Below are 15,246 nucleotides of genomic sequence, written 5' to 3' on the forward strand. Positions count from 1 at the left end.
GATTCAGCACACAGACATTCAGCCACATGACTGCATCATAGCGTCACACAACAGAGGAGCTGCTCCTTTTAGTTTCCAGGCTCCATCCAAGCCAGCTCAGCCTCCCTCTTCAAAGGACGGACCTAAAAGCAGATTTTCTCCTCCGTTTTTGTTCTTATCTCCGCAATGGAAGGAGAAACGCAGTTGAAAGGGTTTTTTGTTGTTTGATAAGAGCAGAACTGCTAGATTATCTTTATTACTCTTCATCTTGTTTTCTTTTTTTCCCTCCTTATCTTTTAATGCTGTCATTTGGTGTGTTTATATAATAAACAGAGATATTCCCTGACCGTTCCATCACACATTATACTCTTTGTGCATTCAGTTTATAAGGCTAAAGGCAACAATCTTTGGTTATATGGAAAGTTTTCTAACTTTATTTTAGTTGCAGCTTTACACTCTTCAGTTTTCCTTCCTTTTTTTTTTTTTTCAAAGATGGAGGCTGAGCTTTCTTTCTTTACAGCCAGGAGAATTTGGTGATATAAACACAATTACACACTGCATACATTTTCACCTGGTTCTGAATGCGTTTCTGTTTTCATTGTTCTGCTTTATGTACAGTGTAATTATTATTTTTTTCTGTTGGATTGTAAATATCTGTGTCGAAAGTGACTAAATGAATCCTGTTAATCTCTTGAGTTTAACACTAACTGCAGTGATTGTACGTTGATTTGTTTTTAAGAGAGTTATTTTTGCAACTCTTCTTCTCTTCTGTATTTAATGTTCTGATTTGTTATTAACCCAGTGAGCCTCCGGACGCCTGGTTAACCCGCTGCCACGAGCTGCGGTCGCAGACAGTTCATATGGAAGTGTCATGTTATTTATAATTCTCACTGCAAAATGGGATCACTTTTACAGTCCAGTTAATGTTTTTACAGCCTTATTAAGGAGGAATTCTGACATGGAGTGAGGCTTTTTCACCCTTCTCCTTTGTATTTATTTCCAGTACACAAATCTACCTTCTTCTATGATCAGAGCATTTATTTCTAAGGATGAAACGAGGTGAAAGTGATCCTTTTTGCACTGGATTGATCGTGTTTTATTATCTGACTGCAGACTAAAAAGAAATCATGTTAAATTCAATAATCAAGAAGCTGGCTGCTCTTTTCAGAGTTCGTTTACACTCAAATAAAGACATGATAATGATGTACAACGCAGCTGTTCTTTTTTTTTTATTTTGTGGGGGTTGGACCCTTAGAAGACCTGAGTTCTGGAGATCCATTTAAACCAGTTTATGGGCAACTACAAACTGATTTGAATTAGATTGATGCTTTGAATTCATATAAAAATGAAAATCCCACTAATCTCATTTGGAGTGCTCATTAGAATAACGTCTTGAATGTGCAAAAACATATATATGTTTAGTCAGATACCTGATGTGATCTGAGGATCTGTGCTTTTCTCATCTGTGCTAAATCCTGAGATTGCTAAATTCTTAATGTTAAAGCAGAGATCCAGGCATTGTTGACCAGTATAGCTCAGCTTGTCCAGTGCGTCTAGTAGCTTTAGTTTTTCATTCTCGGCTGAAAGGCTTGACTCTTTGGTTGGTCCTCTGAAATCCCTCAGCTTCAAAGTTCCAGAGGTAGAAGTGGTATTCAGCGCGCTGCAGTAATTTCATTTACTGTTGCATCTCTAGCATCTTGAACCTGTCTTTCCATTCACTTGTGACCTCTTCGATTCGTGCAGCATTTTGCGTCCACACAGCTTTATCCTACTAGATGTCTCTCTTCAGACCTTTATAAATTCCTCATGGTTTCAGTGAGATAATCCCAGTATGTCAGTAGATTCAGAAATGATGGTAACGGCAACAATTCAGTCTTAATTAAGTTGCTTCCATATTATCCTTTATGCACTCCCTTATTACACACTAATAAACATAACTTCATTAAAATGGTTTAAAAAATAAAAAGATAATCTGAAAACCAAAACCCAACCTTTTCTCATTTTGCAGAACATGCCAGACTCCATTAGTCTTATCTTCATTTTTTTTTTCCCTCTTCCATCACCGTGAAATGAAAGCAATTCATCCCCCCTCCATCCCCACATGACCGGGCCTTTCTCTCCAAGTCCTCTTGAGTTTCATGCGGATATATTTTTTGCCTTGACACAAAAGAGATGGAGGGATTAAGTACGAGGAGGAACCTTTCAGAAACCACAGCTCCCTGGAGAGAAGCACAACCCAGGCAGGCTGAGGCCAGAGAGTGGAATAGGTGAAGAGAGGGAAAAAAGAAAGAAAGAAACTGAATGAAAAGCTTTCAGGTTCTTAAACGAAAGGTAGCATCATTCAGTCACACGTGGATCCACACTCTGCTTTGGAGCCATTTTGTTGTAAATTTATTGACTTAATTTTTCATTCATGAAATTATCCTTCTTTACCTTTGAAGAGAGACGAGCCATATCTCCACTCAGCTTTTATTCTCTCCTCTGTATTGATAGCTTTCCCCCTGTGAGATACTCTGCTGACAATTCAGCTGATGCGGCACTCACAAAACGCCATAAAGCAGGGAGGAGAAAGGAAATCTCTCATGTAAATCATCTCGCTTGTTCCTAACTCGGATTATTACGGCCAGCCCTGCAATGAGATTTCATTATACGGCAACCGGTTACAGCAGGAGGTGCAATATTTTGTTCTAGGAGAGCTGATTATGCCTTTTAGAGCACCTCTTCACTGCTTTGTGGCACATTTATTCATTATTATACTAACAGCATGATGTGATTCTTTTAAGATGTAGTAACGCTATAATTTCATTGAATCTTTTATCGTGCACATTTGAAGGAGATTGTATTATTCTGAGTACTTGAATCCCACATTTCAGATTAATTTTAGTGTTAGCAAATATTCCAGCTCTAAAAATGGGCTGTGTATTAATATATTGGTTTATGTTTTTCTCAGATTTTTATTAATAAATAGGCCTTAGAAAGATGTATTGAGTGAATAAAGTCACACCAACACTCAGGCCCTGGGTTTAACTGATAAGGATACATGTTCATTATGTATTAACTCCACACAGCAGAAGGCCTCTGGGTTTTCACATAAGGTGATCCAAAGAAAGATCAAAAGGACTCTGCACAAAAGAACTGTTTTCACATGTTTATCCAGCTGCAAACTGCATCGGCTACAGTTAAAACTGCCAACCAATCAGATTATGTTGAAGAAAAACTAATCTGCAGCATGACACCTTGCACCTGAAGCAAGTTGGAGCTGAAAATATAAACCCTCTTGTTACTGAACATACATTTATGATTTATCACAGCGTCCTGAACAAGAACAACTAAAACAGGATAAATAAAGACCCTGTTAAAGTCGTAGGTATATTATATTTGTATGCCAAATCATTCTGGCTTAAACATGTATATAAATATGTACTCTTTATCAGATGATATTGTCCCAAAATTTAGAACATTTCTGTTTTTAAAAAAAATCCTGCCTTAAAAAAGTTAGTTATACGTCAGCCTGTACACCTAAATTCGGCCAATCATATATCAACGGTCATCTGTCAATCCAATTTTTTCGGTCATAGCATCTTGATTCATATGTCGCAGCTAATATACGCAACGGTTGAAATAAGAACTTTTTCCTTTCCCATTGAGTTTCGACCCAGTGTTCACGGGGATGGACGTCTGTGTCTTCAGCAGGTGTAGAGCTAACAGAACAGGCAGCGTTGCGAGGCAAGGGCTCAAACATGTACGGCTTTAAGCCTTCTACACCAAACCAAGCTTCTGCTGCCCTGGCATCCTCTTCCACAACATCTTCATCCCCGCTTTCCTCCTCTAGATAAAAAATGTATCATGGAGGAGACTCATCCACGGCCTCCGACACAAAAACTCTCCTCCTCTTGCATGTTTCCTCTGTCCATAGCGTTCCTTGACAGTGTCGTTTCTAAGTCACCAATTTAGTGCTACTTGGTCCCAATGGAGTTTCCCATTGGGAACCTACTAGCACTAAGTTGCTACCTGATTAGAAAGATGCACTGACCACACCAAACTTTATATTTGGCACAATGAAGTGAGAGAAGTTCTCTTAGCCTTACCTCCTCCGCCAAACCCAGACTCGTCCATCACATTTCTAGATGGAAAACCATGATGGGTCACTGTTAGAAATATTTTATTCACACTCCGTTTGTGTTTCATGGGTTGTGTTCTAATGAACTATTATGATGTATAATGTGTGATTCATCTTTTATTAACTCTTGCTTAAGATTGTTCCAGATAAAGGTTATGCAACGGACGCGTTGTGAAAGAGGCCTGAACATCCTCTATCACATGCTGGGTTGTAAAAGAGACCTGAACAGCCTCTATCACATGTTTCTTCTAAACATGTGTTCTTGGAACAATTCAATTGTAAAACAACCACATGCTTTGTTTTAACATATGTGCTGAGGTTTAAAGTGTTGGGATCCTGAGGCTTGCCCACCAGAGGGCGCCGAGGATCCCTTCCTGGGGGGTTGTGCTTCTGTTGGGATCCGGGGTTCTGTCTACCTTTCCCCACCAGAGGGCGTACTGGATCTCCTGAACCTGGAACTGACTTCACCAGCTGTTCCTCATCTGCTCATCAGGAGACCAGTACTTAAGTGGGCTGAGGACAACACTCCAGCGCCAGAGTGTTTGCCAGTTATGGTTAGCAAGCCTGAGCCAACCTGCCTGTCTGAATCCTGACTCCCTGATATCCTGAACCTAACCTGTTTTTTGTCCTCTCTGCTTCCCAGGAAGAACCTGTCTGAAGTCTGAAACTCAAGAAGAGTTTCTCTGTCTGAAACCAGTCTGCCTGATCACTGAAGAACCCTGGAGAATGAAACCTGTCAGATATCTGCCTGCCTGCTCACAGAAGAAACTGAAAGAGAAGCTCAGATCAGAATCAGCAAAATCACTAGCCAAGCTCTGCCTCCGCCCAGCCCTAAACCTGCCAACAGCCTCTGGACCCTCCTGGTTCCCCCCTCTGCCGCTCTGCTCAAACCTCTGAACAGGTACAGACCTGCACTCATTCAATCAGCAAAATTACTTGGGCTTCTGCTAACCGTCCTGTTCCCCTCTGCAGTGAAACCAGTCGTGACCAGTCCTGGACCAGATTATTCCCAAAATCAGTTCTTTATTCAAACCTGTTTTTTCAATAAACCTTTGAACTTTTTCCCCAGTCTCTGAGTATGTTCTGCATTTGGGCTAGTATCCACAACCCAACATGGCATAAAGTAAGATCCTTTTGTTTCCCTTTCCCTCAGTTAAACCTCAGCTGGTGTAATTAGGGACATCCCCTTTTCTTCAATAAATAGCAAGGAGAAAGCTGAAGACTGCAGAGTTGGGTGGAGATTGTAAACTCCGCAGTCTCTTCCTACTCTCCTCGCGAGTAACTAAATTAATTGTCTCTGTGCCTTCTTTCTTTCCCTGTATGTATATAGGATGTTTTAGGTGCTTAGACCTGACAGTCACTCCAGATAACTCTTCTCCACTGCTCTGTAGTCCAGTATCGACATGCTTTACACCACTTCTTCTGATGCTTCGCATTGCACTTGGTGACATGTAGCTTGGATGCAGCTGCTTGATCATGGAAACTTATAGAGTCACACTTTGTGCTTCAATATCCGCTGACTCCGCTTCATCAGTTTGGATGTCCAGCACTTTGTGGCTGAGTTGTTTTTGTTCCCAAACACGTCAATTTTCTCATGATACAGTCGACAGTTGACTGTGGAACATTTAGGAGTAAGGGAATTACACAACTAGATGTGTTGCAAAGGTGGCATCCAATTCAACGCTAGAGTTCACTGAGCCTCCGAGAGTGACCCATTCTTTTATAGATGTTTGTAACAACAGTCTGCATGCCTAGGTGCTGATGTTATACAGCTATGGCAATGGAAGTAATTGAAAAGCCTGATTCCAGTCATTTGGATGGGTGAGCAAATACTTTTGGCAACATACTGTATTTTTATCAGAGGTGTCAAAAGTATTAGTGTTCATTACTCAAATAAAAACATTTTTGTAGAAGTTAGACAATCAACTTTAGCTTTTTACTCAAGTAAAATTATAAAAGTAAAATTTTTAACACTACTTTAAGTAAAAAGTAAAAGTTATGCTGCTGCAGGAAAAAAGTAAGGAATCATTCTGGATGATAACTTCCTTTTACTTAATTTTTTTAGTTTTCTAACTAATGGTAACAGAGTGAATTTGTTTTTGTTTTTTTTGTTTGGCACTAATGAAAACGAGCTTAGTTGAAACAAAACTAATAAGTCTATTTTTAAAATGTAAGGAGTAAAAAGAAGAGATACATGTCAGAGAAGTAGTAAGAAGTTGTCTAAAAACTTACTAACTTATTAACTTAAAACATTACTGCTATAAAGTACAGATAGCCAATATTTCTACTTAACTAAGATAAAGAAGTATTTGTACTTTATTTGACACCTCTGTGTTTATCAGTCCTGTTTAATCCTTATCCAATTATTTCTTTTTTCCTATTAGAAACAAAACTTATATATGATTGAAAATTATTTTTATTTCATCTGGCAGAGGAGTTAAGACCTTTAGGTGTGGAGCTCATTGAAACAGATCGATAATTAGGCCCACCTTAGATATGGTAATTGGTTAAAATTATTCTTAGATACAACCTATATGTTGTCTAAAACCTGCAACACAACTTTATATATAAGATTTACTTTAAAGGTCATAGGATGCTTCATACACATATAAAAGTCTATCTGACATCTCATCAAGTTTGATTTTAAATATTACCATATCAGGCATGATGGATAGTTTAGTTACATGAAGCATGGAGGTGGGAGTGTGATGGTTTGTTACTGCATTAGAGCTGAAGGATGAGGGAAATTCACTTGTGTCTTTGTGATTAAACACTATATGGAACTGCTTGTCTAGCACTGGTTTCAACAAATAATAGTTTTGGATGCAAAAGATATTAAAATGTAATATATATATATATTTTTTATTGCGTTAAAAAGTCAAGTTGGTAAATTTAATATTGTACAGAAACTAAATGAAGTGAGAAATCTTCACTGTCAGGAAGACAGGGGAATTTTACGCTTTCAGAGAACCGTGACAATAGCCTCTCAACACAGTTGTCAAAACAACAGTTTGTTTTGTTTTTTATTGTGACAGTTCTTGGAAAGAGCTGACATGACCTGAATTATTAGTTTCTTTCCTCCAGCATCAGGATATTCTCTCTCATTGACAGCATGTTGCACGTCTTCATCTGAACAGAATTTCTCAAAAAAGAATAAAAGAGCAACAACCCCCCAGTTTTAAAAATGTACCAACAGTTTTTTTCAGAATACATCCAAAGGCCAGGAAGTGATCCATTAAGATGTATCACTTAGTTTTATACATATATGCTTCAATGCAAACCTAATTTGATTGCACCTGTGAGTGCATTGAGTGCATTACAACCAGAGAGATCAATATATTTGATTGGAATTTCATGTCAAAGACCAGCACAACAGGTATACTATTATAAAGTTGAAAAATAAATAATGTTTGATTTGTCCTTTTCTTTTACAAATAAAAATCTGAAAAGGGCATTGTGCAAATTTATCAAATGTTTGTCAATACTGTGTTTAAACAGCTTTTGCAGCAAACACAGCTGCACATCAATTACTATATTTGCACATCTATGAATGAAATTTCTACCTCTTCTTCTTTGCAAATCTGCTCAACCAGTTAAGTTAGATAAACAGTGCTGGTCAACTCCTGAGCTGTGGGTCTCTGCAGATCATCCAGAGTCACTATGGATCTATTGGCTGCATCTCTGATCAGTGCTCTCCTTATCTTACCTCTAAGTTAGGGTACATGGTCTTGTCTCAGTAGGATTACAGTTGTGCCACACTCTGCATTTCCAGATGATGGAATGAACGTTAATTTATGAAAAGTTAAAAGATGGGAAATCCTGCTTTAAGCCTGCTTTAACCTCTTAAAACCGGCCTTATTTTGGGTAATCCTCGCCTATTTTGCATACCCACATGGTTAAGCAAATAACTGAGGAACTATAAACCCAAATTACATGTGTGATACATTATTTAAGTGCTAACACCTTCTTGTTTAAAACACAGCCTAAACTGCGTCAGTTTAAACTTTGACTCAAAGTTGGGTTTTTTTTAATTCTCGAAAATATTTCTGAACAGCAGTAATAGAGAACATGCTTGAGAAGAGTTAGGTCTGTTTGTTTCACATGTGTTCTACATCATGTCAACCACAAATGCAGAAAATTTTGGACCTCTTGGTAGAATAAAAAAATACCAAACATCCCAGCAAACATTTGAGGAATAAGTCTTATTAGCAAGATGCTAAGCATTACTTGTGACCATCTAACTTTTCTGACATAAAAAAACGGATGCTATGTGGTGATATTCTCATTATGGAATATTTTATTATGAATATTCTGGATTACTTTTGATTAATTGTGGTAATTGTGCTTTGGTGCTCGCTGTTTCCATAAAATGAACTTGGCGGTTGAACTGCGAAGAATCTCAGCTTTCTAATGATGTCTAACATTTCTATATTGCTAAAAATGTTACTCCTGTAATTTTCATGTTTTCTGAGTAGTTGTTAACGCTTTAAAAACGGTCACCAGCGACCGGATGGATTTAATGAAGCTTTTTAATCATTCTACCACCAGGTTAAACCGTGGATGACATCAGCCGGGTGTTTGCAGGACTTTTTTTTGGTGCACAGAGAAGAAAGTAGTTTTCCATGGAGGAACAAAGGCAGCATTAAAGAGATGTCCTACGTTAAAAACATGCATGCATGGGTTTCTGCTAATCTCTACGGTGAGGCCTAATGGGCTCTATGCACAGCTCAACTACTTCCTGAATTTAAGGTAGCTCCTTTGTTTCCTGTCTTTCCTTACTGGACGAACTGATTAATTCAGGTGTGTCTGGCCAGTCACTTAGGTCATACATACTTGGATTAATCCGTGCACCCAATCATGAAAGACAGGAAGCAAAGGAGCCTCCTGAAGTTCAGGAAGTGGTGGAGTTGTGCATAAAGCCTATTATTACCTTCACTGGGTCTGTATCTTTAGAAGAAACAGTTTTTCTACATGGGGTATAATAGCTGTTGCTGAAGCCCATGTGTAGGTGTCTGCATTTGTAGTTTAAACTTTTCCACAACTTTATTCCTGACCCAATGTGTTCCCTGGACTTCATGATGCTGTTTGCTCCCCAGTGTTCTCTCTAACCACTGAGGCTAACGCTAGTGAAGGTTCTCAGTCATCCAGATCATAGTCCTTCCAAAAAAAAAAACAATCTACTGGACTTTGTTTTCAAGTTTGAAGACGTTTTGCTTCCCATCCAGGAAGCCTTCTCAATTCAAAATGTCTCGAATAGTGTTTAGTTCATGGTTTTATACAGTAGCCCAACAAAGCCTTGTTTTTGTTATGAAAACATGCAAATTGGAACGGACCAATGGCTACACCACCTTGGGATGGGGGCCGTTTGGCTACTTTAATTAGCCTGCAATGCTCCATACCTGTCTAAATGTCTGAAAGGTCGGTCGTTAAAGGGTATTGTTGGCCTGGCTGAATAGGCAAGGTCCTCCGCTCTTTTGCACAGGGGTTGGGACTGCGATGATAGTGGGAAGGGATTAACTCAATTACTGCATTGTAGGTTTTTGAAAGCTAAAACCTGAGTCCACCCCCTCTGTTTAAGGTTGTTTTTTCTCTCTTAACATAAATGGCTTCCTTCACGCCCCTCTCAAACCACCTATTATCTTTTTGCAAAATTTAAACATTCTGGTCCTCAAAATGGACAAAGTACACTCTTTTATGAGTAAAACTTCCATTTGCAAATCATCTTATTTACCGACTCAAATTAAAGGTAAATACATTTAATTTAAGAAGTTTCTACTTATTTCTAGATCATTTTTGAAGTGTGATTACATTCATTCGATATGTTATATATGATTCATGCATCTGATGTTGGGTCACAGGGTAAGAGGGTCCAGGAGGGATATCCAGAATAGCCCCTTTAGCAAGTTTTGGAGTTCAAAAGGAGTCTCTTCTCCAATGCTTTTATCCAGCATCTTGTTCTTATGGTTATGATTAAGAAATCAGGACGATCAGTAAGTTAATTGATTGATTGATTGATTGATCGATTGATTGATTGATTGATTGATTGATTGATTGATTGATTGATTGATTGATTGACTTTATTGATCTCACAGTGGATACATTTTCTCATTACATCAGCTCAAATAGTCAAAGAAGAAGAATTTTCCAAAAGAAGAAAAAGGTGATTGGATATATACCGTATATACAGTGCGGTAGCCCTCCTTTTGACAAACGCGATGTAAAAGCCTTTGACTAAAGGAGCTGCTCAGCTCCTCTACAGTCTGGTGCAGAGGGTGGAAGGTGTTGTCCTTAATTGATGTAAGCTTGGACAATACCCTCCTCTCAGCCACTACCTCCACTGAGTCCAGAGTACAGCCTAGGACAGAAGCTGCCCTTTTCACTAGTTTGTTCAGTCTCTTTCTGTCCCGCTCTGCGCTGGAGACAACAGCAGAAAACAGAGTGGAGAAGGGCTGATGCCACCACAGAGTCATAGAAGGTTTTAAGCACACTCCAAAGGACCTCAGCCACCTCAGGAGATGGAGGCGGCCCTGGCCCTTCTTATACAGGGTGTCGGTGTTATGAGGTGAGTCCAGTTTATTATTAACGTGAACATCCAGGTATTTGATACTCTCCACAGTAATTTAATATTCCTTTGGAATTAAAAAAAGCCTTTTTGAATTGTATTGATTTAAAGTAAGGGAGGGAATGTAGACTTACTAAGAACATGAGAGCTTTGCTTCCTGGATCGACAGTTTCTTTACTACAATTTTAAATACACCTGTAAACCATCTATCTTCTGCTCCCAACCGGGACAGAGTATAGAGCTGGATAACAGGACCATGGCTTAAGACTTAGAGAAGCTGATTATCAATCTGGTTTCTTTAAATCAGTGATGATAGATATTTCAGGATACCGGCCATTGAGGAGTTAAATTTGACACCCCTGCTGTAAACTTTACTGCAAATTGCTCACTAAAGGCCATTATCTGAAGACACCAACACAGCCTGAAAGTGTACATAGGCCTTTTTAGCTGAGGCTTCGTAGTGTCTTATCTAGATGAATGTTTGTAGCAGGCATCCAGGCATAATCCAGACCTGCTTGACCTGTGTTTAGAATGCATTCATGCTCATACTTCAGGTACATCAGTACCACCCTACAAGCATCCCCAGTACCTTGGCTCATCTTAGCTTGACCACACATTGCAGCATATTACACACTTATAACCATTATTCAGTCAAGTATATAAAAAAGAAATAGAATATTATGTATTATTTGCCAGTTATCTCAGAAAGTAAAACTAATATTTTATCCAGAATCACTACTTATTCCAATTTAAATGATTATGGCTTATGGATAATGAAAACATTACATTCAGTGTCTCAGAAAATTATAATATCGATTTAAAGTTCATTATTGGAAATTCAGCTAATTGACTTAAGTCAAAGGTTTCCAGAGCCTTTAAACAGTTTCTTATTCTGATTCAAGAGGTTGCATAGTAATGGTGAAGCCTGCTGACTGGAGATGTCCGTAGGGCAGCCATCGACACCTTTAACAAGAAGGGTTAGACCCAAAAGGTCATTCCTAAAGACAATAGTTATTCACAGTGTTCTTAATTCAAGAATACTGACTGAAAGTTTAGTGAAGCAAGGATGTGTAGGAATAGATGGATTCCAAAAAAAGTTAGAAAAAAGGGCGACAATGGCGTTGGATGTAGGAGTTTGCCCTGAAATCGAAGGATTGACGGTTCAAGCCCCGACTCCGACTTTCAGTGTCGTTGTGTCCTTGGGCAAGACACTTCACCTGCATTGTCTACTGATGGTGGTCAGAGGGCCCGGTGGCACCAGTGTACGGCAGCCCCACTTCTGTCAGTGAGCTCCAGGGCAGCTGTGGCTACAATGTAGCTTGCCACCATCAGTGTGTGAGTGTGTGTGAATGGGTGAATGAATGTAGTGTAAAACGCTTTGGTCAAGTCTCCTGACTTGAATAAAGGCGCTATATAAGTACATGCCATTTACCATTTACCCAAAAAACCCACCGGACTTTGTTTTCCAGGTTTGAAGATGTTCGCTTCCCATGATGAAATGAAATTAAATGAAACGCCTCCAGTGCTTGGGAGTAAGCATCCCGCAGGAAGACAAGGCTGTATCCCACAATAGCCCACACTCCACAGGTGGTTTCCCCAACAGCTTGGTATATTTCATCTTTTCTTGTGCCCTGTCATAATATCACTTTTAAACTGGTTCAATTCAGTTACCTCTTTCATAATAACTGACCTCCTCCATGTACTCAGGATCTGGGAAGGATATGCTGACTGAATTGCAGAGATCCTCAAAGTGACACTTTGACCTTCCAATGATCTATTCAGTCTGGAGCAATAATCTCAGAAGGTCCCCTTTTTCCCTCTTTAAATTATTAAACACTTGTCAGGGATTTTCCTCCTGAACCACAAATCCTTTGAGGTTTTTCCCTCTGTACCTGTCTGCTGCTGAGGCGGTCTTCAGAACAAACCAACCAACCCCTGAAGGCCTCCTTATTCACCGCTGCTCTAAGACATCGGTTCTTCACAATCTACTTCAGGCTGCTGCTCTCCTAAAATAGAGTCCTTTAAGGTGTTGTATTCAGGTTACTTTTCTCCAGCCTAAAACATCAGGTAAAATCATCCCGAGGTGTGAGCTGAAGACCTTCCCAGCTCTGGGCCTCCCCAAAGCATTCCCAATTCACTCTCACCACTCATTCTGCAGCTTATTTAAGTCAATTTATTAACTCATGTGCTACATTTTTCATTCCCTGTAATGTAAGTATATATCTTAGCGCCTGTTCAGTTTTTTTATGCATAAACTGATATCTCTTTATAGTTTTCATCAAAGACACTCGTACAGAGCATCTCTTGAACGCAGGCTGTGGATGCTGCAGCAGTACAAAGAAAGCAGAGCCCTGCTAAAGCCCTGATCCCTCTTACTTACTATCCTCTAACAGGATTTGACCCTTAAGACTCACAGCATGACCCTCATCTGCTGCGATACCCTCATCCTGTTTAACATACACTCTCGCTATTGTCCTTTTTGTCTCACAAATGGACTTTGCAAGCATGCAGGAATAGAAGGAAATGTATCTTGACACACATGTTGCCAGATTTCAGGACCAGAAACCATCACCACAGTATTTCCTATCCTCCCACACAAATGCTCTCTGAATAATATGATGTAATCCCTGTTTCTTTTTCCACCTTGCACCCAACCTCGATAGATCCATCTAAATGTCTTGCAAACAGCCACTCTTGGCGCAGCAGAAGAAGAGGAAAAAAAGATGTGGAGATGACGAGGGATGAGGAAGGATAGGACAGAGAGAGGAGGATGGAGGAAAGGTCCCAGTGTGTGTGTGTGTGTGTGTGGTTTAAATAGCAGTGAGCGGATGATGGGATTGCATGGGTAAGAGAGACAGAGTTGAAGGAGAGAGCCATGGAGAATGAGAGGATGCAGAGAGATGAAGGAGAAGAGATTGAGCAGGCAGCTAAGCGCCAGATTAAACTCCGGGGTCGTCAGCTGTAAAACAAACAGTCCTTTTAGCAGGGATCAAATCTAGACTTAACCCTCCTCCCTCTCCGTCTATCTCCTCCAAAGTCTCATCCTCCTCATCTTCTGTCCACACACAAAAACACAGATTGGCAAAGAGCACATAATGCTGATCGCTCAAGTAGAAAGCAAAAGCAGGAGGAGGACATTTTCTGTTGAAATGAAGCCCCTGTTTTCTGTGTTCTTTGGTCTAAATGGGCCCTCTGAGAATGGGAGGTCTTTTAATAGTTAGATAGAACTCTTCATTATATCTGTTTCCTCCCGCATGCAGCTTCTCTAAGGGATTGAGTGGGTATGTAGCAGGCAGAGAAAAAATCTATTCTTTTTTCAAATGTCTCAGTGTTTATATTGCATCTTTACAGTAATATTCCCCTGACATTGCTGCTCATCTCTGCGCCCAGCTGCTTAAATTTCTCAGTGGTTTAGATCTGGATGCTGCCTGGGCGCCTCCATCGGTCCCAAGGCTCAATTTCCAAACTGTCAGCTTTTATCTATTGTGCGAGGCCTCTTCTTTTGTTGTGTTTGCATATTTTCATGTGTGTCCTGATGTACAGCACCCTGCACATTTTTTGGCAATCCTGCCAAGGCACAGAGGAAGAACGTTAGACATAAGAAGAAACCATAAGGAAAATGTTTAAACAAAAAACAAACTTTTTAAAACACAAAGATACCAGGAACTGTATCTCAGAAATGCAGAGGCCTAATTACCAACTAATTATCCATCAAAGCAAATAAACAGAGCATAAAGCTCAGAATACCTGAACCCAAATTTCCACTCATCACCACTGCAATAGTTCTTGTAGTTTTCACACTTTTCTAACTTCCTCTGTTGTTCTGGTGTCATCTTCTACAAGGTTAAAATGGCCTACATGGAGATGTAGAAGTATGCAGGTTTGTAGTTTGAGCTCCAGCTGATCATCAAGTAAACCAAGAGGTTATTAGCAGAGAAATCAACTATTTATATGCATTTTAACTTTGGCTTTGCATCTGTGGAGCGCTAGCATTAATAGGTGTTCATATCTCCTATTCTGGCCTCAAAGTTTGATATTTGTTTTACACGTTTGTTATTCTGCTTTATTTTTTCTTATATTTTATGATCAAATTCATGTAAAGCACTTTAAATTGTCCATTTACTGAATTGTGCTTTACAAATAAACTTGCCTTGACTTGCCTAGGTATGATGACTCTATTAACTATTTGGGTTTCACTTTTACTATTGTGATTCACTTTTCAAACATAATCATCTTTTTAAAAATGTCTAGCTTTTTAGATGTGCAATTAGCTGCCATTCTTATTGAAATGCACTACAGGAACTTTGTTAGAAATATCTGCAGATCAGATCAGACAAAATATAGAAGGGATTTTATTTCACCCAATATAAGAATCCTGTATATTTAGCTTTCGTTTTTCCAACAGCTCTACTTTTGAGGGCTTTCTTTATGGATTCTGGACAACTACCTGAAGAAAATCAGAATCAAATGTGTCAAAACTGGAACTTTACTAGATTACACTATGATGCTGATTGTTTTTTTTTTACCCACACATGCAACAGAAATCCCATCTAGCTAGACTCCCCTCACTGATTACCGGTTTGCT

The sequence above is a fragment of the Cyprinodon tularosa genome, unplaced genomic scaffold (genome assembly GCF_016077235.1).
Source record: "Cyprinodon tularosa strain WSP-4 unplaced genomic scaffold, ASM1607723v1 ctg102, whole genome shotgun sequence".
Classification (NCBI taxonomy): domain Eukaryota; kingdom Metazoa; phylum Chordata; class Actinopteri; order Cyprinodontiformes; family Cyprinodontidae; genus Cyprinodon; species Cyprinodon tularosa.